This window comes from Condylura cristata, unplaced genomic scaffold, assembly GCF_000260355.1.
Source record: "Condylura cristata isolate star-nosed mole 26May11 unplaced genomic scaffold, ConCri1.0 scaffold00006, whole genome shotgun sequence".
NCBI lineage: Eukaryota > Metazoa > Chordata > Mammalia > Eulipotyphla > Talpidae > Condylura > Condylura cristata.
The window spans coordinates 23,915,346-23,941,842 of NW_004567107.1; the positions used below are offsets into that span (position 1 = coordinate 23,915,346).

Consider the following 26,497-nt stretch of genomic DNA (forward strand, 5'->3'; position numbering starts at 1 on the left):
TGTAGATGGACTATGTGTTGGGGAGGAATGTAAACTTCAAGGATACATCAATCTTTCATTTGCTCAACATACACTTATTGAGCATTTTCTGTGTGCTGAGCTCTGATCTCCGCTCTGGTGTTGTTTAGGATAGAGACTTCTAGGATACCCTTTTTATTTAACACCCTCATTTGATTATACTTCTAGTATTAATATCGGTAACAGACACAAGTACACAACAGTTCATAATCAATTCACAATGTGGTGGTTATATGCTGGTGTTAATATATGCAATTGAGATTAGAGAACATTCACTTGAAACCCTCAGTTTAAAATTTTAATTCACTGTCATTTAATTCAAACTACATTATTGTTAACAACATTAAGAGAAATCAAGATATCATTGTGTGAACTGTTAGCCAGATGTGAAGGGGGATTTGATACAGCAAGTGAGGGAACAGTGCAAGGATATAGGGACAGAGTGTTCAGAAATAACATTTTTTGATAAGGGACATTTCAACTGAGTCTGAGGTATAAGAGGAATGTTCCAGGCAGAGAAAACAAAAGGAACGGTAGGACAGACTCAGAGGGAGGACAAGTGGACAATGTTAAATGAAGCAGAAGTGTGAAGAAAGAAAAAAGAGTGAGGAATCCAGAGATGATGTGGTGGGGCAGTGGATGAAGGGGTAACGCCATAAGATTTTTTTATTTTAAGAAGACTACATTGAACTTCTAGTAGAAAGCCTGTTTGCTATGGTATCCAGATTGTAACCTATAAAAATAGTCCCAAAAATAAAACATAGAGAAGAAAACTGCATCTCCAAATCATTAGGGCAACGACTTCAAATTCAAAGGCTAAGAACCTATCTGCCAAATTAATGAACTTGGGAGCAATTCCAAGAAGGATGCTAAGAAATGGTAATGGCCTCCAGCCTTTAGCCTGGTCCCGACATCTCTAAAAGTAAAAGAGGTGACCCTTGTTTGTAAGTTAGAGATTTACTGTGAGCCAGACCTACTTGCTCTCTGACTGATTTGTTCATCTAAAATTCTTAAGATAATTAGAAAGAACATAACTGGACTGAAGTTGGCAGCTGCTCAGGATCACTTCTCTGCCCCAACCACACCTTTCTCAGGCAAATAGCAGGGTTGAATAAATGGTCCCTTCTCAAAGGAGAGGTAAAAAACAAGACCCACTGTGGATCTTATGTGTAAACACTCTGGAAAGGAAACAGAATAGGGGAAGTTAAGAAGTGATCACCAAATGATAAATTTACATATGAGATAGAATTGTTCCAAGCTATGACAGAAAATTAGTTCAGAATATAGAAAAAAATTCAGATCAGAAAAGTTAAAAAGCTTTTAAAAAGTTAAAAAAGAATATGCTTTTTTGAAAAGAAACACACAGTAGAGAGAAAAGGAGCTGAAAGAGAGATTCTTCAATGATCAAAGGAGAAAATTTGCATTGGCAATATTTAGAAACAATACAATCATAAAACTATAACAGAAAGACAGTCATCTTCAGAAGCTGCAAGAACCAAGTCTAGAGTATGAATAAATCTAGAAAAAAGGAAATTGTTAGAGAAACTATGGACAATAAAAATCAACCAGCATAAGTATTTCTGTTTCTGGAAAATAGAAATATAAGATATTAATGTGTTGCAAGATAACACAGAAGAAAGAAAGAATAAAAAGACCTTCAGAATAAGAAAAATTTGAATATCTTGAGTTATTGAACTTCATGAATAAAGAGTATTATAGTCATAATTTTTATTCTATGTAAATTATTCTATGTAAAAATAAATACAGCTGGCCTCTGATTTTTTAAATTTCAGCATTTAATGTCAGAAGACTAGAATACTGTATATGTAATTATGGAGGAAGTTTTAACATTTAACTTTTCTACCCATGAAATTATAATTTATGTAGGAAAGTAAGTGACAGACATCCATTAAAATATGAAATCAAGGTGTGAGTCTTTCTTGCAAAACAAACTGTTTATAAACAATATCCAGAGGAAGATCCCAGGATATAGATTGCTGTCAGCAGTAGTGATATTTTTCTTCATATGTGCCTGTGTTCATTTAAATAATAATAATAAAGTGATGTGGTAATGGTAGCAACAGTAGCAGAAATGTTAGTAATAATAATAGCAACAGTTTATTGGTGATTCCTAAATACTAGGCACTTTATAATCACTATTTCATTCAATCCTGATATTACCTCATGGAGCAGTAGTATCATCACCCCATTCAATATTGGAGAAATGCTGATTAAGACTCATGTCTCTTTATCACTTTCACTCTCTGGGACGTTGCTTCAAGAACATCCTCTATGTTACAGATCTGCTTTTCTGCAAACTTCCTTCTGCCCTTTGCTGCCTTTGTCAATTACCAAAGTACTCTGTGGTAATATCTTTACACATAATCTTTCATTATTACCTCATTACATATTAATATATTGTCTTACCATCTCATCTTTCTCACCTGTTACTTCCTTGAATCTTTGCTCTTATTTTCTCAAAGGTGTGATGCAGATGCTCTTTTAAAGTTAACTTCCATGGCCTGCATGAAATATGTTACGCGTGAAGGGGAGATCCTATACTTCCAAAATACGAACAATGATGTAAACCAGTGGTACTTCAAAAATAATTTTTGAAATAGTCTTTATCTCTGAGTGCAGCATTTATCTTCAATGTTGTGCAAGGTTTTTTATACCCCTCTGAGGAGTGTGTGTGTGTGTGTGTGTGTTTTTGATCCTGTATTTGCCTAAAATTAAGGATGACTTCTTGGGTATTCCTTGAATGGACTTAGAATCTTTAAGTTGACCAGGTCATCCTAGTTCAAGGATGAACTTGTCTATCAAAAGAAGTCTTTTACCCGGGAAACTTTAGGTTAACAAAACTTTCTATGCCCAAATGTCTGTCTGACTTAGCTTCCGCCCCAACAGATGGACTGTCTCACTATCATTGCATATGTCTTTCAGATCAGAAAAAGCCCAGCCAGGTCAGCTACAAGCAGAGCCACTTCAGAAAGGCTCCTGAACAGAGAGAAATATTCTCCTGGGTTTTTCTCCTGGCAGTGGCAGGTTCTACCTGGGCTGTCATGCAGGCTGACTCCAAGGGTTTTTCTAAGGTAGCAAGAGCACTTCCAGAGAAGTGGTTCCTGCTCTCTTATGACCCAGTCTGGCCTTCAGCCTAGAACACTCAGGAACTGATCTGTGTGTCTACGTGTTCACTGGAAGATCCAAAATGTCCCAAATTTGTAATGTGTGGTTGAGATCCTTCTCGAGTGATGTGATCTGTCCCTGTTCTAACAGCTTCACTTGACAATGTCAGTTGGCTTTTTAGGAGAGCTTAATCCCTATATGCAAAGCAACTTCTTTCCCATCCCCTGTTAATATTTTAGCTTTTGACAGCTGGCGCCACCTCTGTGGCTTATTGGATTCACATCCACACATGATTTCTGGCTCAGTCTATTGCCTCTATTTGCTGCGCTGGGGCCCAGGTGGGGGGAGAACCCTCTGCTAACCAGTGTTCAGTGGCACCCTATAACTGGTTATTTTTGCACTGCAAGTTTGGACATATCTCAAATATTATTGAGATAATAATTTTTATATAGCTTGAATAAATATTTGACATAGATCTTAATTCTTTGGCATAAGTGCCTCAATAACTTATTTCCCTTCTCTTTCTGGTTTTGTTGAGGAGTGTTAAATATTTATTAAATAAAAATTTTAAATTATATCCATCTATAAATAGAGCATACATGTGAGCCAATGTCTCTTAGAGTAGAACTAATGGGGAAACTAAGGATCCCTTGATACACTAGCCCCTCACCACTGCTTGGTCAATGCTATAGAGTCATGTTATAGTTAAGAGTTCATTGAGGAGCCCTCCTTGGTGGCACAGTAGGTTAGGACGCAGCACTGCAAGCTAGCCACAGCCACTTCAGTGAGAGTTCGATCCCCGGCCCCAGAGGTAATCCACATGGCATGGCAGACCTCTCCTCGCCCACCTGCTGCTCCCCTTATCAGTATACTTTGTCCATCCGCCTGATCTGCACCCCACTCTATGTCTGGTGAATCCTCTTGCCTCCCCTGCACCTGTGTTTTATACTCCAGTTCTGTGTGCATAAATAAATAAATCTTAAAAAAAAGTTCATTTAAAAAACCAGAGTTTAGTAACTCCATCACTAGGGTAGATTTCAAAGTAGCTATTTGTTCCACATTATACCAGGATGAAATTGTTCAGCTCAGTTTTAAGATGCTTTGTGACCCAAAAGGGACCAGGGACTGATAAGAATCAAACTTCACTTAGAAGCTAAAAACTTGTGTTTCCTTGGCAGAATTGAAAGTGACTAAAAGATTCTGTCAGTGTGAACCAACCCCAGCTATTTGATAAAGCCGGAGGCAGAGGTAATGATGGGAGAGGACACCCAGAAATAGAAACCTCATCAATCATGGGTGCAACTTATCAAGGCTACAGTCAATTGAACAACCTGTCCCACTTATTGCCACTTGGGCTAGGGTCAAGGCATGCGCATAGATAAGGAGCTAAAATGCTTAAGAAAAGATCCGGATGGAACAACCTCCATCAAGGGAAAAACTGAATCCCACGAAGGGGAAAAATGGGCTAATGTTTTACGTAAATGCAAAATTGAAAGTTATTGGACCCTATATATAGCCGCTTCTCTGTTAGCATTTGTCCAGAGTTATGCTTGGATTCCAAGAAAAAGTGGTTCACTATTCCATTAGCCTTGGGGCTCTGGACCAAATGTTGAGGTGGGAATACGATGAGTGACTAAACACTATAGCTGCTTCTTCTCTCCCAGGGCTTTGGCTAGGCTCCATAGAGGGATCTGAATAACCGACAGGGTGAGGGCTCTGCGCCGCTCAGCCGGCTGAGAGAAGCAGCTATTTGGAGAATAAGGAAGACAAGTAACGGGGCAGCTGATCTGAGCTGGGGCAGCTCATGTGACATCAGCCTTGGCAGGGGAGGTGCTGAGAGCAATGGTTGGAATATATACTTATGTTGACAGAAGTTGACACCAGAGCAGTGGACCCGAGTTTGCATGCACTGTCCCCCATGCAATGTTCCTCTCTGGATGATCTTCCAATATGCACATCAGCTCCCGACTTCTCAAGCCAGAAATGCATTGATGCTGCTCACAGCGATGGAGGAAACTGGCAGTTGGCTACCTTGTGTGGATACTTGCAAACAACCATTAATAGTGGGACTTCTGTAATCTGGTGCAAAAGCAAGTAACTGCAGATATTTTGTTATGGGAACTTATATGACATCGACCCTATTTCTTCAAATAGGAGATGGTAATGCTTGTACAGCATGTGATTATTTCACTTAACAAATTACACAAGGAAAGAAAAATGCTGCCTAATGAACTCGACATACTAATGACTGGAAGTTAACATTCCAGAAATGTAGAAATGAGAAAAAAAGCCCACACACTTTACATGCCATGTTGATGTGAAAAGAGCATAGAATATGTGCAGGGAGATCAGCTAAGAGCTTGTTGTAGCAATTTAGATAAGAAAGGATTATGATTTATAATAAAGCTGGCATTGGGCATTAGAAATGGAAAGAAATGAGGACTCCATCATATGTTAAAGGGGACAGCAAGGGAGATGTTTTGTTTGTTTAATTTTTGCGAGGGGGTAAGGGTAAAAGGGCTCAATTGGCATTACAGATAACCAGAATATGAACTAAAGAAAATTCCTGCAACAGATTGGAGTCTGCTTCTGATATTCCAGTGTCCATTGTAGTGCATAGAAAAATAATGATTCCACACATTTAGACTGTTCTTAAATCAAAACATACTACTCTCTTGGCACAAAAATGATTCCATTGTTTCCATAACAAGTCATCCTCTTCAAATCTAATTACTTTTCTTGATATTATTGCCATAACCATAGATGATTTCATGCTATGGGCATACATTGTGAAGTTCTATACACTGAATTATGTTAACTTTTTAAAGAAACATCCTAACAAGAAGCAGTCACTAAGGAAGATTTTAGCCATGAAGTACCTCTAATTTGTATGGAAGAACTATGTGCATGTTTATAAAAATGAAAGGTAATAGTATTGTCCTCAAAAGAAAGCCACTAAATTGAAAATAAGAAGGCCTGGTTGAATCTCCAACCTCTTAACTCATTGTGTGACATTCAGCAAGCCAGTCAAATAAATTTCTTCTGTGGAATGGAGAAAGATCTTTCCAACTGTCTTGCAGGGCTTGATGAACATCAACTGAATCTGTGACAAATACTTACCGAGCTCCTACTATGTTAGAGTCTAACAGGGCAGAAAGGATCAGTGGTACACAGCATAGCCAGCAGCTGTCCTCAGGAGAGGTCATTACTGGAAGGAAGTAGTGTACTCTACATTATTGTAGATGTGTCAGGTAGAATTGTGTTCAAATAGTAGTTGTCTAGAATTTCTTAATGTAGAAAGTTGGACTTTAATTTTATTATATTTATTGACTTTTTAAAGATTTTTTTTTTATTTATGTGTAGAAGAACTGGAGTATAGTCCAGAAGTGTGTGGGGTTATGGGTGGTAAGAGGATTCACCAGAGACAGATGGGAGCAGCACAGGTGAAATGCATTGAAATACACTGCTGAGGGGAGCAGTGGGTGAGAGAGGAGAGGTCTGCTGCACCATATATGTGGGTCACCTCCCTAGCCAGGGATGGAACTTATGTCACAGTGGACTTAGCTTGCTAGTGCTAAGACTTTAACTTTTGCATCACCAGAAAAGCCCTGAACTTTAATTTTAGAGGATAATTTACAAAAGGGTAAAATTTTGAGGTTTTTTTTTTTTCCCCAACTATATAACAAACACAAGGCAAAGATATTATTGAACTCATCCATTAATGAAAGACCCTTAAGATGCTCAGATTTTCCAAAGAGCTTTTGATGCTCTCAGCTTTAGGATAAGCTGCTGGGTTAGATTCCAATAGGACCACAATCCATCATCCATTGAGGTTATGTGATCCACCCATCAAAAATCATCTGCAGCTCTATCAGACAAAAATCTATAAACTGGTTTCTGCCTGTGGACAGTGTTGTAAAAGAGCCTAGCTGATACAAGCTAGCCCAATAGGCACTGAAAGAATACCAAGTATCAGTATTGCCAATTTTCAATTTTTTTCTGATAACCTCTAGTCCTCTTTATTTATTCCTCCTAAGGTCATAGGCAGGTTGAAATAATTTTGGAATAATGAGATTAAGATATACTTATGATGATTTTTTTCCCTAAGATTATAGCCAAGATTGGGGTTGACATTCCAGCAGATTAAAGCAATTAAATGGGGACAGAAGACTGTAGATGAAATGGGAAGTGAAAACCTGGGAGAAATAAAATAAACAATTTGAGTGACCCAGGAATATTAAGAATTTTTTGAGTTGCACTCCAGCCTATCTGTAGATGACTATTTTCTAACAAGACCTCCCCAGTGTTCCACTGCAGCCAGCTAGCAAAATTACCTGGCACATTTCCACCAACATTTCAACAAACAATAATAATACTCTCCAGATGTCAATTGAACTTACTCTCTTCTTTGAAGATTTAAAATAATGTTTGGCGGGAGACTTCACCCACTTTCTATGGGAAGTTCAATGTCCCCTCCTTCCCCCTCCAAAATCTGTGGCTTCTGCTCCGAGGCCACACCTAGCTCTAATTCCTTCTCCTGTTGATATCTTACTCTCACGAGGCTCACCTGTACCTCTGCGTATTGTAGTAGACTGTACCAAAGTTTCTATCCCAGCTGAAGGATGTTACAGCAGGAATATGTTTCATTTGCTGTCACAATGACTGATTAAAACAAAGCAATGGCCTCAACTATCACCACAGCCCAGAGCAAAGTGTTGAACAGACTGCATGTGTCTTGCCAAGAGGTGGTAGAAAATCCAGTTCCTAATTCTTAGCATATTATCCACCCTGAAAGGATCTAAGTATTGAAGTTAGAGAGGCAAAGAGGAAACTTTGTTGGTGAACGCTGATTGTGTGCCCAGGTATTTCTCCCTCCAAACCCCAAGAAGAGAAATTGGACTTCCGCATTCACTGAGAGAGGGAACCATTTTGAGGAGAACCAGTAAGGCAATTTGACTTGTGAATCCTGAATTGCAGGGCACAGAATTTGATGCCAAACTCAGGCCTGAAAAAGAAAAATCCATAGGCTGCTGAAAGGGTCTGTAGCAATAGAATGGAGAGTGAGCTAGGAGCAAACTGTGCTTTCATGAGCAATACAGCGCTGGCTGAGGGCATTTCAGGGGTCACAGGAGAAGGTGGGGATGAGTTAGCCTACGGTCACCTTGAGTTCTCTTGCAGCCCCAAAGACTCCCAGAAGGATGTTGGAAGGGTTTCCAAGGCATTAGGGGAGGCTTCACTCACTTCCAGGGGTCGTGGACTGAGGCTGCAGAGGGCACATTTTTGAGTCAGTCTTGAAGCTTCCCTGGGGAGAAGAAATGAACAGTGGGATTCCGCTCTGTCCCAGCCAGTTACAGAGCAGCATTCCTGTTTCTCCCTCTCTCCACTGTTCCGCATTTTATTTCTAATCCCACAGAAGCCAGTGATAGCCCAGTGAGGAGGCAAGAAGTAGAAGATCAAGACAGAGAGAGATGAGAAAAGAAACTTGAGGCTGACCAGGCCGGGAGAGAGGAGAGCTTCAATCGTAAATGGAACAGGGTTTTGACAACAGTTTTACTGCTCGAAGCAGAACATCTTGGTGATTGAAAATATCAAGACTTCTGATATTCAAGAGTGCCTCGAAAAGATCAGGGACTTGCTTACACTTTCATTCAGGGACAGGGAAGGAATGAGGCCACACTAGGCTTGGTCCTGAATACTTGGGACCTGTGAAGGGAGCCTGGTTATGGATTCAATCACCCTCTTCCCTTCCATCCTCTGGGTGCTTGTACAGGCCAGGGAGGAGGGAAGCGACAAGGGCAGGTGTCTCTTGGTCTCCCAGACTGGCTGTCGACTAGTTCATGTTCTGTGGTTCACATGAGGGCAGTAGTGGCCACAACAGATGAGCCTATCAGGGATGCAAGCCCAAGCAGCAACCTTGCATATTAAAAATCACTCCAAAATTCCAACAGAGCCCAGCTGGTTCTATGTTCCTCTGATGCAGATACCACTTTGCCCTCTCTCTGGGCATAGTCAGGATCTGTTGCACCTCCAAAAATAGGGAGTTTTAGGGCTGTTCTCTTTCTCTCACTCACTTAGGCTATCCTGCACCTCTTATTTTTGTGAATGATTGGAGAAGGAAAACACATTTCTTCAAGATAGTCTTTTAAAAAATAGATTTATTTATGCATACAGAACTGGGGTATAGGGCAGAGGTGCAGGAACGGTGAAAGGCTTCACCAGAGACAGAGTGGGGAACAGAACAGGCAGATGGACAAAGTACACTGCTGAGGGGGGCAGCGGGCAGGTCATGCGAGGTCTGCTATGCCATGTGGGTCACCTCCGGGGCAAGCAGGGATCGAACTCATGCTGAAGTGGCTTTAGCTTCTTAGTGCTGTGTTTTAACTCGCTCTGCCACCAGGGAGGGCCCTATCATTATTATTTTTTTAAAGATTTATTTATGCATACAGAACTGGGGTACAGGCCAGAGGTTTGGGGGTGAGAGGATTCATCAGAGATAAAGTGGGGGACAGAAAAGGCAGGTGTAGTGAAATATACAGCTGAGGGGAGCAGCAGGCAGGTTAGAAGAGGTCTGCTGCGCCACGTGGTCAGCTCCTGGGCCAAGGATCGAAGCCACACGGAAGTGGCTGCGGCTAGCTTGCAGTGCTGCATCCTAACCCGTTGCGCCACTAGGGAGGACCTCCTTCAAGCTATTCTAAGAGCAGGAACAGCCTTTCTCTGCAAAAGCAGGTCTGTCCAAACGGCTGACCCTTTCCCACCTCCCAGACTTTCTCCAATGGAATTGGAATATGGGTGATGGGTGGGGAAGGGTGGGAGGGCTGATTTTGGAATTGCCAGACTCAGTAGGTTGGGCGTGACCTCCCAACCCCGCCTTGAGAGATTAGTCTCAGAAGGGATACCAAGTGCCTTTTGCTCACCACTCAGGGCCTCAGTGGCAATTCTGGGGCTCTAGGAAAACTTTCCTTTGACAACCTTGTTCTAATTGCCATCACCTGCTTCCAGCAGCACCTGTCACTCTTCATCCCTAAAACTATCCACACACTTTAAAAGTCTATTCCTCCTGCTCGCCAGTAGCCCTTCTTGAGGTCTTATTCAGGACACATTTATCATCCACCTGGTGAAACAGAGCCACTGAGAAACCAACCAGGAGAAACCCACAAGGAGAAACAAGGGGCGTCTGAGCCTCCGGAGAGTTCATTGATGTAAAGGTTAGGTGACTGTTTTCCTTTGCAGGTCAGGCTGCTTGTTTTCAGAGGGCAACAATTTTAACGTTTGTATGTAAGCAACTCGAACAATAATGATTTCTTGGATTAGTTTAAATGGGCCTATTCCTCCTCGGTGACTAATTAAGCCGAATTCCTTGCATAAAGGAAGCTGCTTGGCATTTCCCTGGATCTGCGCTGACCTGCTGTGTTTGATTACCCACCATTAGTTCATAGCAGTTGGACTGCCCAGCCGACTTCCAGGATGGTCTCAATTATCAAGATACCTTGTCACCTTTCTGGCCAAGTTTTAACATCTTCACATAATCCCTATAGAGAGAGTGTGTTTGAAACTTGGCCTCATCTGGAGGATTTGTGAAAACATTGGGCCTTCCTCCTTAGGTGGCTAATGAAGGCCCAGCAATGACAAGAACACAGATTACTTTAAAATAGTTTCTATTTTTGTCAGTGCTAAAAATATTCTTTCATTTATATTTTTCTCCCAGACTTCCCATGTCTCTTTTCAAAGTGAGGCATGGAAAACAAAAGGTCCTGAGTACCACCTTATTAGACGAACAATGCAACATGTAAGAGGGTGAGCTTACCATGCATCTTGAATGATAAATAATGCATACTATGGACGTATAGTGCATTCTACAAAAATGCTTTTTTTTTCTCAGGAGGTAATTTTTTCCACTTGTGGATTTATATTAAAGTCCCAGGTCCTGCCGGGGAGATCGATGGGCAGAGCTTTAATTGGGACTCTCTGCTGATTATCCAGATGGGCAGCTGCTGTCAATCAGCTTCTAAGGGAATTTCAGAGCCAATGATTAGTAGGCTCCTGGAGATGTTAGTACTCTGGGGGCAAAGTTAAAGCCCCTATTCACAGGAGAACCCTGAAGAACAGTGGAGTTATAATTTTGCAAGTTGCTGGCTTAAACCTGGCAAAATACATGTCCAGGCTTTCTGGCTGAGTTGACTCAAGAGACTGATATCAGGGACTGTACAAGAGTTACTTGGTTTTACTTTTTTCAAGATTTATTTTTTTATTTATGTATGCATATGAGATTGGGGATATACACCATAGGTACAGAGGCAGGATGAGAGAGCTCACCAGAGACAGAGCGGGGAACAGGCAGATCCACTGAAATACACTGCTGAGAGGAGCAGCAGCAGAGACAGGAGAGGTCTTCTGCGCCATGTGGGTCAGCTCCTGGGTCTGGGATCAAACACATGCTGCAGTGCCTGCAATAGCTTGATAGTGCTGAGAATCAACCCCTTGCACCAACTGGGAGGCCCAATAGTTACTTGGTTTTATAAGCAAAACAATGAGGCTTTATGCCCTTGCAGAGGCAATGGCTTGCCCTCTTGCTAGAACTTGTGTTCCCTAGGTTTTACTTTTTCCTACTCTGGAATATTTCTTGCATCTTCACATTACTACCTTTCAAAAAAAAATAGTAAAAGAAGTTTGTTTATAGAACACAATTTCATGTCCTGCATTTAAACCCCATTGATAAAATTACAGTATCTTACTGTTCTTTCCTGGGGGAAGATATACAAAATCAGAAAATTGCTCCTTCCTTGGTGCACAAAATATTGTTTGAGAAACACTCCTCATATGAATTAAAAATCCAAACCAGTTTTTGATTAATTTAACATTTTGTGATGGCTTAATCTTGTTAATTCAGATTTTACCAATTTAAATTTCATGATAATTCAAGTAGGACTGGGCTAAATTTGTTTTCTCCTCATCATTGAATTATGATGAATAATGATAAGAAGTGTTCTGTTGGTTAAAATGAGCTGCTAGTTTCTTATAAGGTTAAATGTCTACCTATTTACCACATGGCCTAGAAATTCCCTTCTTAGGTGTCTTCCTCCCCAAATGGAAATATATATCCACTCAAACACTTGCATACAAATGTTCAGGTTAGCTTTATTTATAATAATTAAAAACTGGAACCAACCTAAACATTCAATAGGTGACTAGGCAAACAAATTTGGTGCTATCCCAACAATGGAATTCTATTTAGCAATTAAATAAAATGAACTTCTGAGACGTGGAGAGGAATCTTGAAAACATAACCCCAAATGAAAGAAGGAAAGATACCAAAGATTGTATGCTGTGTGGTTTTATGTACAGGAAATTAATTATAGTGGTAGAAAGTAGATCATTGGTTACCTAGCAATGGGGGTGGAGTGTCACCAGGGAGTATTTTTAGATGACATAAATGTTCTGTATCTTGACAGAAGTAGTTACAAGGGTATATACAGTTGTCAAAATTCAATAAACTGCACCCTTGTAATATGGACACTTTATTATATGTAACTTAAATGTTAATAAATTAGGTGTTTTAAAAGGTATGTGCCACATGGGTAACTTGGTGATGGGAAGCCCACAGGGATTACAATTGAGATGGAAAAAAAAATGTACAAAATGATGGAAAAATAAACTATTATATTTAAAAAAATATATCTGCACTAGTAGCATGATTCTCATCCTCCCCTTGTGTCTTTGTTTCCCCGTTTCCAGAGTGAGTGAGTGTGTGTGTGTGTGTGTGTGTGTGTGTCTTGCCTATATAATTTTCAACATGCAAGTGGTATAGGGAATGCTGGCTTCAGTTCAACAGATACAAATTTTGAAAAGAAGAATCCAATCCTTCCATCCCATATCTAATAAATCCCTCAATTTTACTTACAACTGCTCCTAACTAGGGCTCTTCTTGTGTGTGTTTTTGATTTAGACATGAGTCCAGCCTTCAGTTTAGAAGGTTCTGCTTCTCTCCTTCATCTCCTTTCTCTTCCCTTCCCCTTTTTCTACTCCTTCCTATGTTTTGGTTTGGACAATCTGACGAAATTTGGTATATTTAAGTTGATTTTGTTTTATGGGAGACTCAGTAGGCATTTGCAGCCTTTAACTTGGGATTTTTGCTTCTGGAGGGCTTTGTGTGTGTGTGTGTGTGTGTGTGTGTGTGTGTGTGTGTGTGTGTGTGCCTTTGCATGTTTTACAATTTCCTTTTTGTTTCAAGAGCAAGTGAGCCTCCTATTCTGACCAACCATCAGCTTGAACAAATTCTGCCTGACTGGGACAGAAGGAATTTCATCCTTTCATGTTCCTCCATAAACTGGATTTAGCAAAGGCAGAGACCCATATAATGGCACACTGAAGAGCAGCCTTCCTCGGCCCTCGTAACTATACAGGGGACATGCAGAAAGAGGAATCTTGTGTGATTTGTCATGAAAACCACTCCAGAAAACCTTTCTGTTTTCCCTGGGCTCATCCATGTCACAGTCAGTACATTAGACCTTGGCTGATACAGGAGGGGACATGCCCACCTTGCGGACTGCACAATTTGCTGTGAGGGTTTCCTGTTGTGATCTGATCCTTATGATGTGTGGTTTGAAACTTGCAGGCATAAAATCCTGCGTGCATGACTCCAGAATGAAGTAAGCCCCAGAAGTCAATGACTTGGAGGCCAAACCCTTTGGTTTAATGAAACTGTTGAAGACCTGAGACACACCTTTAAGAATATAGACAAAAACTGATTTTTTTCTCTCTTTCAGCTTCTCTTGCAGCATACCCAAGGATTAAAGTCCAGTGAACACTGGAAACCCTGAGAATGATGAATAAAGCTATGAGTCTTCCTTGGTAATTGCTCCAATGAAAGTTTTTTTTTCTCCTTCCAAAGCCAAAGTATGCATGATGGCATCTGAAGCAATGTGATATCTGCTGTCATCACTCCCCACTTTGGAAATTTGATTTGACTGCATGGGGAAATACTTAGTTCTGATTTTGGGCTTTACATTTTGATATTTTTAATTTTTGAGTTTGTTTTTAAATATATAGGCCTATATGTTTGATTTGTTGCATTTTTGCAGACTTTTTTTTTAAAGATTTATTTATGCATACAGAACTGGGGTACAGGCCAGAGGTGCAGGGGCCGTGAGAGGCTCCACCAGAGACAGAGTGGGGAGCAGAACAGGCAGATCAATGAAAAACACCGCTGAGGGGAGCAGCGGGCGGGCCAGGAGAGGTCTGCCACGCCACGTGGTCTCCTCTGGGGCTGGCGGGAATCGAATTCATGCAGAAGTGGCTTTAGCTTCTCAGTGCTGTGCTTTAACCTGCTGCGCCACCAGGGAGGGCCCTTTGCAGACTGTTTTAACAGACACTTGTGTGGTTCAGGTGAGCAAAAAGCATGACTACTTCAATGTGAGTAGAACTGCCTTTCTGTCAGTGGTGAAAAGAATATAGCCTCAAAAACTAAGGTTTGTCCTCTTAAGGAGGCCAGAGAAAGCTCTGTGTCTGCAGCAACAAGTAAAGCTGCAGTTACACAAGATATTCATGAGACTTTAGTGGAAGAAAATCCTCTCTGTATCCACATGTTGTATGCCTGTGTGTCTTCCCCTTTGTGTCTAATATTCTGGTCCTTGAAGGATACAGGAATCCATAGAGAAAGCACCTAAAGAAATGACGAACTAAAAATATATATATATATTGGGAACTGGCACAAGTACTTCCAGGAAGCATGGTTTGAGAGAATCTGTGGTTAATGAAAATTAATTTGGAATTTAATGGTTTGCTTTGAAACATGTATATCTTTGAAGCTGTGCTATGAAATAGAATGTTGCTATTTTCTTTTAGTTTGTGCTGGTACCTGCTTGCCCAGAGAAGCAACCTCAATGAATGGTTCAAGTCATGAAGTGGTGAATGAAATGAGAGTTGGGAAATTAAAGGGCTTTAAGAATTCCAGTCGTGGGAATGAAATAATAAAGTTTGGTGGGAGAAAAAAGATTTATTGTGGAATGAAATATAGGAAAGGAGAGTCTGTGTTCATATTGAGCTGGTGGGTATAGTTGGAGTTCTGGTATCTAAAATTTTGGGGTGGAATATTTTAAGTTACAATGTTAAACAAATTGCTTTATCACTGTGCTATCATCAGATCTTTAATTTTGGTTATTGCAGAGTTTTAACATTTGTAGAACTTTGTGTCTGGAGAAATTAGCAGAAGAATGACCTTAAGAACATTTACAAATTGATATAACTCAAGACTGAGTGTTTTCCACATAAACCAGAATGATTTTAATATTTTTTAAAAATCTTACTGATTTTTTTGAATCAGGATTTTTTTTCTTTTAACATCATTTCAAAGTAATGTTAAATTGCATTTTGTGAGCAGAACAAAATTGTGTTGGCATTTTTCTCTCTTGGGTACCATCATAATATGGAAGGATGCTAATAAGCATTCTTACTACTTGTGACAATGTATCTATCTTTGCATTATGTCAGTAAGTCATTTTATTTACTTCTTAAAATTGAGAATTGGAAATAGATGTTTACATTACTTGGACTTTGATTGGAAAGTCAGCATTGGAAGTTTCTGCTTGTTGAGATTGAGCAGAACCCAAATCCACAGGTACACTCTGTCCCAGTCCTTACCATCTACCTGCCCTTCACAATCTTCTCTCAAGTCACTGCTTTCCTGCCTGTGAGTAAGAGCATGCTGTCCTGTATGTATTAAGAGAATGATTTCTGTCTGTAGCCTCACATTCTTCTTGGATTGTCAGAGGTTGGTAATAGTGAATGACTACCCAGGAGGAAAAAAGGTGACGATTTTAGGTTGGCCTCGTCCATTGTAAAAGGTCTCTAAGAGCCTTTCTCAGCTCTGAAAGTGCCTTTTAGCGAGACTCGGGGTAGAATAGGACCCAGTGAGAGATTTCCCATTGATTACACATTTGTCAGGAGAAGCACAGGCCCAGCTTGGAGATTTCCACCTTAAACTTTCAAAGGAAACCACTTGCTAAAGGTTCTGGAGCTGGGAATGCCAGGGGAGCTGCTAAAAATCATACAAGTTAGCAGAAACTAGATTTGACTTTTGGCCCCAGGGGTAAGAGAGATGGAGATGAAAGCTGGCAGACTCCTATGTGATGAGGCCTCTGTGGAGTAGAAATGGGTGACTCACAAATCAGAGTGGCACTTGCTCTCGTGGGCCATCCTGGAAGCAAGGGCTGAACGCCCAACCCAGACCCTCCATGCTGATGCTCTTGGCCCACTAACTGACAGGTAGGCCTGCCATCCTAATGCAGGACACTCCTTTGGGGGGTCTGGTTTCAACCTCAAAGACAACCAAGGATTCAACACAGCAGACACTTCTCAAGGGTCAAAAAATCAGTGTATGTTTTGTCATAGGCAGCCTTTGGGCATGAATCTTGTTTTCAGAATATCTTCTAGTCCAGGTCACCATTGATACACCATGCAAACTTGAACTCAAGTAAGCACTTAGTCTTTAGGGTCCAGGGCTTCCTATTATAAAAGAATAAGCACTCATTTTTGTTTTGTGGAAGTGGTAGACATGTAGATAGCAATGACCTTAGAAGTTGGTAATAATGTGTGGGGAGACTAGATGAAGGCTAGAGTCATCCCATAGGGAAAAGATGACAAGTCTTGAGAAAGATGGCACAGTTTCTAGTTGGATAAGAGGGGAGAATATTCCTGGCAAGGTAACACATTCCTAAATAGTAAATGCAAAGTGGAGGAGGAGGAATGTGATCAGGCTACTGTGAGGAAGAAGAAGTCAATTTGAGGATATAAGATTGTAAAGTTAGGGGTGTTTTAGATGGAGAATCAGTAGATCAGTAGATGGAGAATCAGTAGATCTTGAAAGCCGTTGAATATGGCTTTCAAGAGAGGATGACCTACCGGTTTCTGCACTGCACAGCTAGAAGGTGATCATTTAAGTAAATAAAACGCCCAAAGCAGAAGAGGGTAGAGAAATGATGAATCTGACTTCTGACATGTTGAGATAAAACTGCCTGGAGTTCAACCAACTGACAAGTCCAGTAGACAACTGAGTAAACAGTTCTAAAGCTCAGGCAAGTAGTTGAAGACAGAACCTAAATCTGGGCTTAACATTGATCTAGATCATTTCAAAGTTTCTTTCTGAATCTAACATCATAGAATTTGTGGCCATCAATAGACAAGTCTGAACACAAGCCTTTCTCTTCTCCCAACACATTTTTCTAATGAGATACTTGATATGTTTTCCCTGTTTCTCTTCTTGTGGTGTTTATGTGTCATTATGTGATGTCCTTAGAGTTCTTGCTACTAAATTTTGTTTTCTTGAGTTGTTGTCATCTGTAGTTGCAGTGTCTTGAACAGTGGTCAAAGATCTCAGCCCAGATAATTAAACATGGATTGAATAGTGATGAGTCCCAAAAAGACTTCAGAAAAGACTTTAGCAATTTTCATTAATTATCAATTGTTTCCCATTTTACGATAAATAAGGTCCTGGCTCATCAGTTTGCACTTAAATCTCCCTCTCTCCCTCTCTCTGATTCTTAGCCATGTCTTGAACACACCATGGGAGGCCAGTTTGTGGGGGAAGCCCAGTCTTTCAGCAACCAGTCACACGGATCTAGGTTCTTCAGCCCAGTTAAACTTCAGGTCCGATATCTTCTCATGAAAGACCTCTGTGGTGGTGCAAGGGATTAAAGTGCAGCACTATGGGCTGTCCACAGCCACTGCAGCACAGAGTTCAGTAACTGGCCAGGGAGATGATCCACAAGGTGCAGCAGATCTTTCCTGACCCACCTGCTGCTCCCTTCAGCAGTGTATTTCAGTCTGTCTGCCTGTTCTGATCCCTGCTCTGTCACTGGTGAATCATCTCAACCCCCACACCTCTAGCCTCTGCCTCAGTTCTTATATGCACAAATAAATAAATCTTTAAATAATAAAAAAAAAAAGACCCTGAGACATCAGCCCCCCAGCTAAGTCAGCCCTGGATTCCTGATGCTCAGAAACCGAGAGATAAATGTTCGTTGCTTTCAACCTCCTAGCTGTAGGGTAATTTTTAAAAGAGAGAACTGGAGCAGGGTGCTCTTCTGATACGTGGAAAGGTTCACAATCATTTCAGCACGTAAGAAGTAGCTCAGTGAGGTGTGGAGAGCCTCTCGGTTCCCTCTTGGTTCACCTGCCTATTCACTGAGTGGCCTTGAAAATGTCTCATTTCCTGTTTGGACCTCAGTTTCCCTATTTGAAAGTGAAGGTGGAAGCCCCATACTAAAACCCTTGCAGACACACGTTTCATCATTTGCAAATTGTTTTTATGTATTGTGATTAGGATCTGGACATGTCAAAGAATAGTCTCCACAACTTTATAGTGAGGGAAATAAAACTTTAGGGATTTAACTTCCAAGCTAGCACATGTGGTTGATAGCAGATATACCGAGATTCCGCAAAGTCAAGCTTAAGAGTTCTTTCATTTGATGTAAGTTAAGTCCAAAATATAATTACTTTCTTCTTACCAATGAATAAAGGAAAGCACCACAAATACTGAGTTGTTTTTTTGTTTGTTTGTTTTTTGTTTTTTTAAGATTTATTTATTCGTACAAAACTGGGGTATAGGCCAGAAACACGGAGAGTGAGAGGATTCGCCAGAGACAGAGCGGGGTGCAGAACAGGCAGGTTGACTAAGTACACTGCTGAGGGGAGCAGCGGGCAGGTCAGGAGAGGTCTGCCTCGCCATGTGGAGCTCCTCTGGGGCAGGTGGGGATCGAACTCATGCGGAAGAGGCTTTAGCTTCTTAGTGCTGTGCTTTAACCCCCTGCACCACCAGAGAGGGCCAAATACTGAGGTTTTAGTGCATGAGAAGCTCATAGGACAGTTCCTGAAAACACTAAGTATCTACAAGTGCTGCCTACTATTTTTATTTATAACCAAGGGAAATTTAGGAAACAAATAAGAGGATGATTGAAAGATGTCAAGATTTGATAACCATAAATAAGGGATATATTACCAGACATTATTTTTTAATTAATTAATTTTAATTTTTGTGTAGAAGCACTGGGGGTAGGCCAGAGATGTAGGGGTATGTGTGCAAGGATTCACCAGAGACAGTGGGGAGCAGGACAGCTAGATTTTACTGAAGCACTGCTGAGGGGAGCAGCAGACAAGACAGAAGGGGTCTGCTGTGCCATGTGGGGTCAGCTCCCTGGCCAGTAATCGAATACAGGGCTCAGTGTGGTAGTGCTGAGACTTAACCACTAGACCACAAGGGAGGCCCAGGACTTTATTAAGAACCTGAACTTGGGGTGGAATTCTGGCTGCTACATAGACTGCTGGGTGGCATAGCAAACTTCCAGCCATGTATGAACAACAGAGTTGTTCTTGAGAGCACAGGCAGGCCACTTCATTATCAGCACATCATCAGAGCTGTCATGAGTTGTTCATGATTTTCAATTGCTGTATTCTTGAATTAATTAAAGCACTTTGTAAAATTATACCCAGTTCTTCTTATTATTGATACTTTTGAGGGTAATTGCTGCATTGTTATCATTCAAATTTTATTTTGTTCCTCTCTCATTTTTTATCATGATGTTCTTGATCTACCAGGGGAGGAAAGAGTCGGGTAGGTGGATTCTTGAGACTTGCTCTATTTAATGAGCCACAATTAGGAGTTTGAAAATCGTTTACATAATGGCCTTTCTGGTCCAGGATGCCCATGATGTAAGAACTTACAAACCCAGCTAAAGCAAAATATATGTCAGCAGTGGACTGGCTGGTGCAAGTAGAAAGATCCTGGAGATTTAACCCAGTCAGTGCCCATTCGGAGCTCTCAAGAGGCAAGAGAGCTTCGATCAACTGTCCCAAAGGAAAGAGTTTATCTAAAAAGGCTTTGTCCAAAGTCCTCTCCCCTCTAGAGGATCAAATAGCATCAAAAGCATGTATCCAAATAGCATCATCTCATTCAACATCATTTTGTGCTAACATTGATGAAAAACAAAATATCCATTCCCAGAACTGTGTGTGGATAGTGTTTGTCAGCCTGAAGTTCTTCCCACATCCCCAAAACATGTGTGTGAGGCTCAATGCTGTACCAGCAGCTCCTGGCCTGGGTGAGTGTGGTGTGTGTGATGTGCCAGCCACTGAAGGTGTCTGGTCCAGGGTTGGGTGGTACCTGATATGGTACCACCTGCACTCCTAAACTATAATGGCTGGGTTGAAAAATGAATAAATACACATTTTAATATTAAATGTGTTTTGGGTCTTTGTTTAAAAAGTTTGGTAATATTTTTAAAGATTTATTTATTTATGCATACAGAACTGGAATACAGGCCAGAGATGCAGGGGCAGTGAGAGGATTCGCAGGAGACAGACTGGGGACCAGAGCAGGAAGACTGACGAAGGTCACTGCTAAGGGGAGCCACGGACGAGACAGGAGAGGTCTGCTGTGCCATGTGGGTCACCTCCGAGGCCAGGGGTCGGACTAGCACTGAAGCAACTGTGGCCAGCTTGCAATGATGCGTCCCTCTGGTTGCGTCACCAGGGAGGGCCAGTGTGGTAATATTTTTGTAACCCCAAACAGGCACTTAACACTTGTTTGTATTACTTAGTTTATGGGAGAATTCTAAGTCATTTCTTTTAAAGTCAGAATTTCCAAGAACCTATCACTGTCTATGTTAAGTGAAGATTCGCAGTACCTATCATTAATTTTTCCCCCAGCTCTCTGTGCTGTGCAGATAGTCTTTCATTAGTCCCATTCTGTTCTCAGAAACAGCCCTTGTCAGCTGTCAGCCCTCCTGTTCCAGCTTGGACAGGTGACCTGCTAGACCTATTTATATCTAGGATCTCTCCTCCTTGAAAGCTTCAGGGTAGCAATGAAGAAGAGAGGAAAAGGACCAATGGCTTCTGAAGTCCCTGCTCCCCATTCTGGAACATTGGCACAGTGACGTGGTGTTATGAGAAGCCCCAGTGAGTGCCAAGGACTGGCTCTGCTCCATGCCCTTGGGCCACGGCTGTTCAGTTACCCCAGTTTGGACACTGATCCTGGGTCCTGCCACTTCCATCCAGTTTCAAATCACTATGACTTCTCCTAGCTACTGCCTTCTAGATCTTGATCATTTCTGTTGTCCTGGACTGAATATTAAAAGAAGAGAAAGGGTCAACGTTTTTCGTGGGGAATCCTGAAGTCCCCAACTCCAGCCTCGGAAATGCCTTTCTGTTCCTCCTTTGTCCTGTGAGACACAAAATGATTAGTCTTTGCTCCAAAAGGGGAGACTACAACCCATAGAGGAAAACTGTGAACGTTAATATCTGGCTATGCTCTTATCGAGGAACTGATTGAATCTCTGAAAACCCTTGAGGTGCCCCTGCTGGCAGCTGTGACAGTTGGAAGCAGAGAAACAGCTTGTGGGGAGACACTTTTACCTCGTGGTTTTCTTCTCACACCTGGCAATGGAATGGAATATGCCAGGGGGCGGTGGAATGGGAAAATAAACACTACAATAATGATACTAACGCTTTCCTCCTGGTGTGGGGTGGAGACTCGGTTCCGTCCCAAGGAGGATGAGGCAGGGGGAGCCATGAAAACGAGTGAGATGCTGAGGAAACTCAGCACCGTGTGGCTCTCTGTGGAGAGTGTGCTGAGAGGACCACACAATTGCCGCCCGCTTCGTCTAGCATCAAGGACATTATCTATCCTTTTTGTTCTCATTTAATATTATGTGGAGCACAACTGGAGATTGGGGCAGAAAAGGTGCTTCCGGGGCTTCTCTAAAGCAAGCCCCCCCCCACCCCTGCCCCATGACAGAAAAAGGATTGATGCGAGGAATTACCAACTCATAAATGGAAATTAATACTCTAATTAGCCAGATAGGAAAATCCATCTTATTGTAAATAGTGATACTTATAGAATGTGATATCCCCCCTGGGACCGCCAGGTTATTTAAAAGGAATAAATCAAGAACCACATTCAAGCCCATGAAGAATATCAGAAACATTCAGAGCAGACAGGCACTTAAATCTGACAATATTTTCACCAAGGTTGTAAAACAATAGATGAAGTCGATTTTTTAAAAAGATACATACTTGTAGTTTTTGACACTTCTTAGTTGGAAAGTGTTTTCAGATTGGTTTTTGAATATCAACATTGTCACCCAGACAGCTTTGTGGCAAACAGAGTGGAGACATTGGATAAAAAGATTAGTCACACAGAAAAACGAGATGAATACTGCATTTCAAATAAAAGCAAGGGGTCTCCAAGGATGAAATATAAACATTCAATAAACCTGCAGCTGGGATAAAAATCTATATAATGGCCTCACATTTGTCAAGCTACTTAAAATGTAGAGCCTGTTCTCACATCCATTAACTCATTTGATTCTCAAAACTGTCCTGCATGTGAGTGTGTGTGTGTCAGAGGGAGAGAGAGAGAGAGAAAGAGAGAGAAGTAAGTGAAAGCCTGCAGATATTAGCAGGTTGTGTGCTTCAGTGTGAACCACTCCTGCATCAAGTTACAATGCAGCAGTGTCCGCAGCCCAAATGTATGAATATGGTGGGGAGAGGGGGCACAGTAGGGTTGTAAATTCAAGTTTATGCGTTTGAGAACAAACTGGCACAGAAAGAACAGTGAGGAAAATTGCGCCTCTGTCCCCTTGGGAATAGGGGTTTAAGGAAAGCAGAGCTTGTTGGTTTTGCCCCCATGACCCACCCACATTTGACAGGTTGGCTGGGGCTCTGCCAGTTATAGAGCACTTTGTCATCCGCCCTGATCAGAGCTCATCGCGTGTGTCTTCCCTTCTGGACCACAGAAGCCCAGACACCAGCAAGCAGGTTTTTTATATGCTGTATCCCTCCAGTGCCCACCACGGTGAAGGTAGTTTATAAACCTGGGTGGCATCGAAATAGCGTTGGAATCAGACACTTTGCAATGCTACCAGTTGGGTCATGATGGAGGCATGCAGGCTGCCACACAGGTACAGCCTCCCGCAGGGTTAGACATGTCAGATGCTGCCCTTTTAAGCCATGTGACCCCATTGTTATCCATTTGGATAGTTTGATCCTCTTTCTTGGGACCTGCCCCCATTTTCATATAGATAGAAAATGTGTACAGAAGTCAAACGATCAACTCATACACTAAAAGGGGTGGTTTTCATTTTCCATTTTCCCAAACTTTAAGTTCCCTGTCAGGAATGCTAGCCCTGTGGTGGTATGGAAGCAAACACATACATGATTGCCTCGTGATGTGACAGCCTCAGCTCCACTCTAGCCACGCCCTCTGGCCCTACACTCATCCAGGCTCTCACGCAGGACAGGAAAGACTCCAAGGTCACTGGAAAGTCAGAGATTGGTTTGCCAGCTCCAGGAATAGCCCTTTTCAAACTTTAAAGGGAATAACAGCATGTGATAATTCTTGTTTTGGAAAAAAAAAAAATGGGGGTAGGGGGTAGAAGGTTAAAGTAAGCATGTTAGCATAGACAAAAGACAAAGGGCCCAAAATGTTGTTGGGCCCTCCCTGGTGGCTCAGCGGGTTAAAGCACAGCACTAAGAAGCTAAAACCACCTTTGCATGAGTTCGATTCCCGCCTGCCCCCGAGGTGACCACATGGCGGCAGACCTCTCCTGACCCGCCCGCTGCTCCCCTCAGCAGTGTACTTTGTCGATCTGCCTGTTCTGCTCCCCACTCTGTCTCTGGTGAAGCCTCTCGCCACCCCTGAGTCTCTGGCCTGTACCCCAGTTCTGTATGCACAAATAAATAAATCTTTTTAAAAAAAATGTTAAATGTTGTTTTGTTGAATATTTAATTGGACTTTTTCCATTGTCTTAATATGGTCACTTATCATCTTAAAATTAAAATTCTGTTTAATTAAATTTCTTATCTGCTGGTACAACATTAAAACTTTAATGCTAAAATCCTCTTTAATGATCATCCTCACTCCTCACTCATCTCCACCCCACTACCCAGAAAATAACCAGGCTTATCGAGAACTTTTTCAGTTGGTACATATTTGTATATATGCACATAAAAATGTACAGTATAGTTTTGTTTCTACATAAGTGGCATCACCAATACATATTCTGGAATTTCCTTTTTGTATCAGTTACATACAGACCTACCTCAGTAAAAAGAAGAAAGAAAAACCCAAAATATCCCATGAAATGGGGAAGCTGCAGCTTGTCGAGCCCAGCAATTCTGCACTGAGTTATGTAAGCAGCTTTAAAGTCAAACCGAGGCGCCACCCAAGAAATTATGATGCAATTTGTTTTGGTTTCCCCTCCCCTCTGGTGATTTTAATTTTTGCTGATATAACAGTACTGCGTTGTTCAGCCCTGCACATGTGTGTGGGTGTTACTCCAGGAAGATCCCCCCCAAATGCATATTGCAATGCCAACATACACTCCACCAGAAGTATGAAAATAACCCTCTCCTCATATACTTCTCTACCCTGAATATTATCTATTTTTGATTTTTTTTTTAGCTTCTTGCTGCTTTGATGGGTTGAAACAAATGGTACCTTTATTTATTTTCATTTTGCTGGTTAGTTGCCGGTTTCCATCTTTCCATGTATACAGCAGGGAATGACAAGCACACATTTCCCAGGTCAGTAGCTCAGTTCTGCCAATTACAAACTGTGTGACTTCAAGCCAGTTGCTTGACCTCTCTGTGCCTCAACTCTTTCATTTGTAAAATGGGGACAATAGTAATGCCTATTTCATAGGCTTGTTGTGAGGATTAAATGGTTTGATATTGAAAAGGTTTTTAGACCAGTGTTTTGGAGAGACTAAATATGTAATCAGTATTTTTCCTCTTTGGCTAATTGTAGTTTGTTAGTACTACTGCTTAATCAGAAAATACAATTAGTTTTAAAATATTGGCCCATCCAGAGAAAAATACCCAGATAAGTCTAATCTGTCGTGGTTAGAGGCCTCTCATAATGTGTTCCCCTTCTCAGTAGTGGAATAGGAATGGGATGGCAAATCTGTACCTGCTTGATGACCAGGTAGGTAAACATTTCTTTGGGGGCCCCTAATAAATCAAAGGTGATATCTGAGCCCAGCAGGAAGCAGAGTGCTTTTGTTTCTATCACCAGGTTAGTCTCCACGCATGGAAGGACTTTGGACATGTTCCTCCAGATACTGTATTTTGCATACTATGACACTGAGCCCCAGAGAAGGAAAGTCAAGAGGTAAACGACCCTAGTCACCTGGTGACAGAATCTGACCAGAGCCCATTGTTCTTGAGCTCCAGGACACTTTTTGTTGGTTTTCTCTATTGCTCATTTGAACTTGGGCGATAGTATCTTGAGGGGCGATTTCCAGTGTCAGTACGTATGCGAAAAACAAAGTAAAATGATTTTCAGTTGTATTGTTTTTACTGAGATAGCTTGCCTTACAACACTGGATGGTCTAGAGGTGCAGTGACACTGAAGCTCGCTCCCTACCCTAGCACCGTGGTCCCCTATGTCCCGCCCCTCCATGTGTTCCCCCAGTCAGATTCTTAGAGTTTGGTTTAGTTTTGTCTGTAACTTTGTTTTGTTTCTTTATACTCCACATATGTGTGTGTAAAACATGGTATTTGTCATTTACCTTTTGACTTATTTCACTTGATGGAATCCCCTCCAGTTCCATCCAAGTCACCACAAATAGGAAATTTTCACAGTTTTTTCTTTCAATAGCTCAGTAGTATTCCATTACATATGTACCACATACTAATTTTTGATGCAACAGAAAATGGGATTGTTTTCTTGATTTCTTTTCTCTTCTAGCTCATTGTTTGCCTCCAGGAATATAACAGATTTTTGTATATTGTCTTTTAACCTGCCACTTCACTGTTGATTTATTGTTTCTAATTGTCTGAATGCGTCTTCAGGGTTTTCCATATATAGTATCCTGTCAGCTATAAATAGTAATAGATTTACTTCTTCCTTTCCAATTTGTATTCCTTTTATTTATTTCCCTTGCCTAATTTTCTGGTGAGGAATTCCAATACTGTATTGAACAGTAATGGTAAGAATGGGCATCCTTGTTTTACACCTCATCAGAGAGTTTTTCACCAATGAATACAATGTTAGTAGTAGGTTTGTCATAACCCTTCATTATGTTGAGGTACTTAGTTTCTATCCCCATTTTATTGATAGTTTTTTAAAGATCATAGTGGGTGCCGGCCCTTGCCTTATGCTTTCTCTGCATCTATTGATATGGTCATATGATTTTCATCTTTCCTTTTGTTGGTGTGGTGAGTTGTGCTGAATAATTTGTGTATGTTGAACCATCCTCATATCCTTGGAATAAATCCCAGTCGTGATGTACAATCCTTTTAATGTACTGGTAATTCAGTTTGCTAAAATTTTTATTGAGGACTTTTGCATCTATGTGTATCA

General features: G+C 41.3%; 1 long non-coding RNA gene across 1 annotated transcript in view; it reads left to right on the forward strand.

The window, feature by feature from the left end:
* LOC105853299 overlaps positions 1–26,497 on the forward strand; it is a 238,879-nt gene that overhangs the window by 200,851 nt on the left and 11,531 nt on the right. The window contains exon 3 of the long non-coding RNA XR_001145134.1: positions 13,908–13,992. This is a non-coding gene — a long non-coding RNA (uncharacterized LOC105853299). The remainder of the gene's footprint in view (positions 1–13,907; positions 13,993–26,497) is intronic.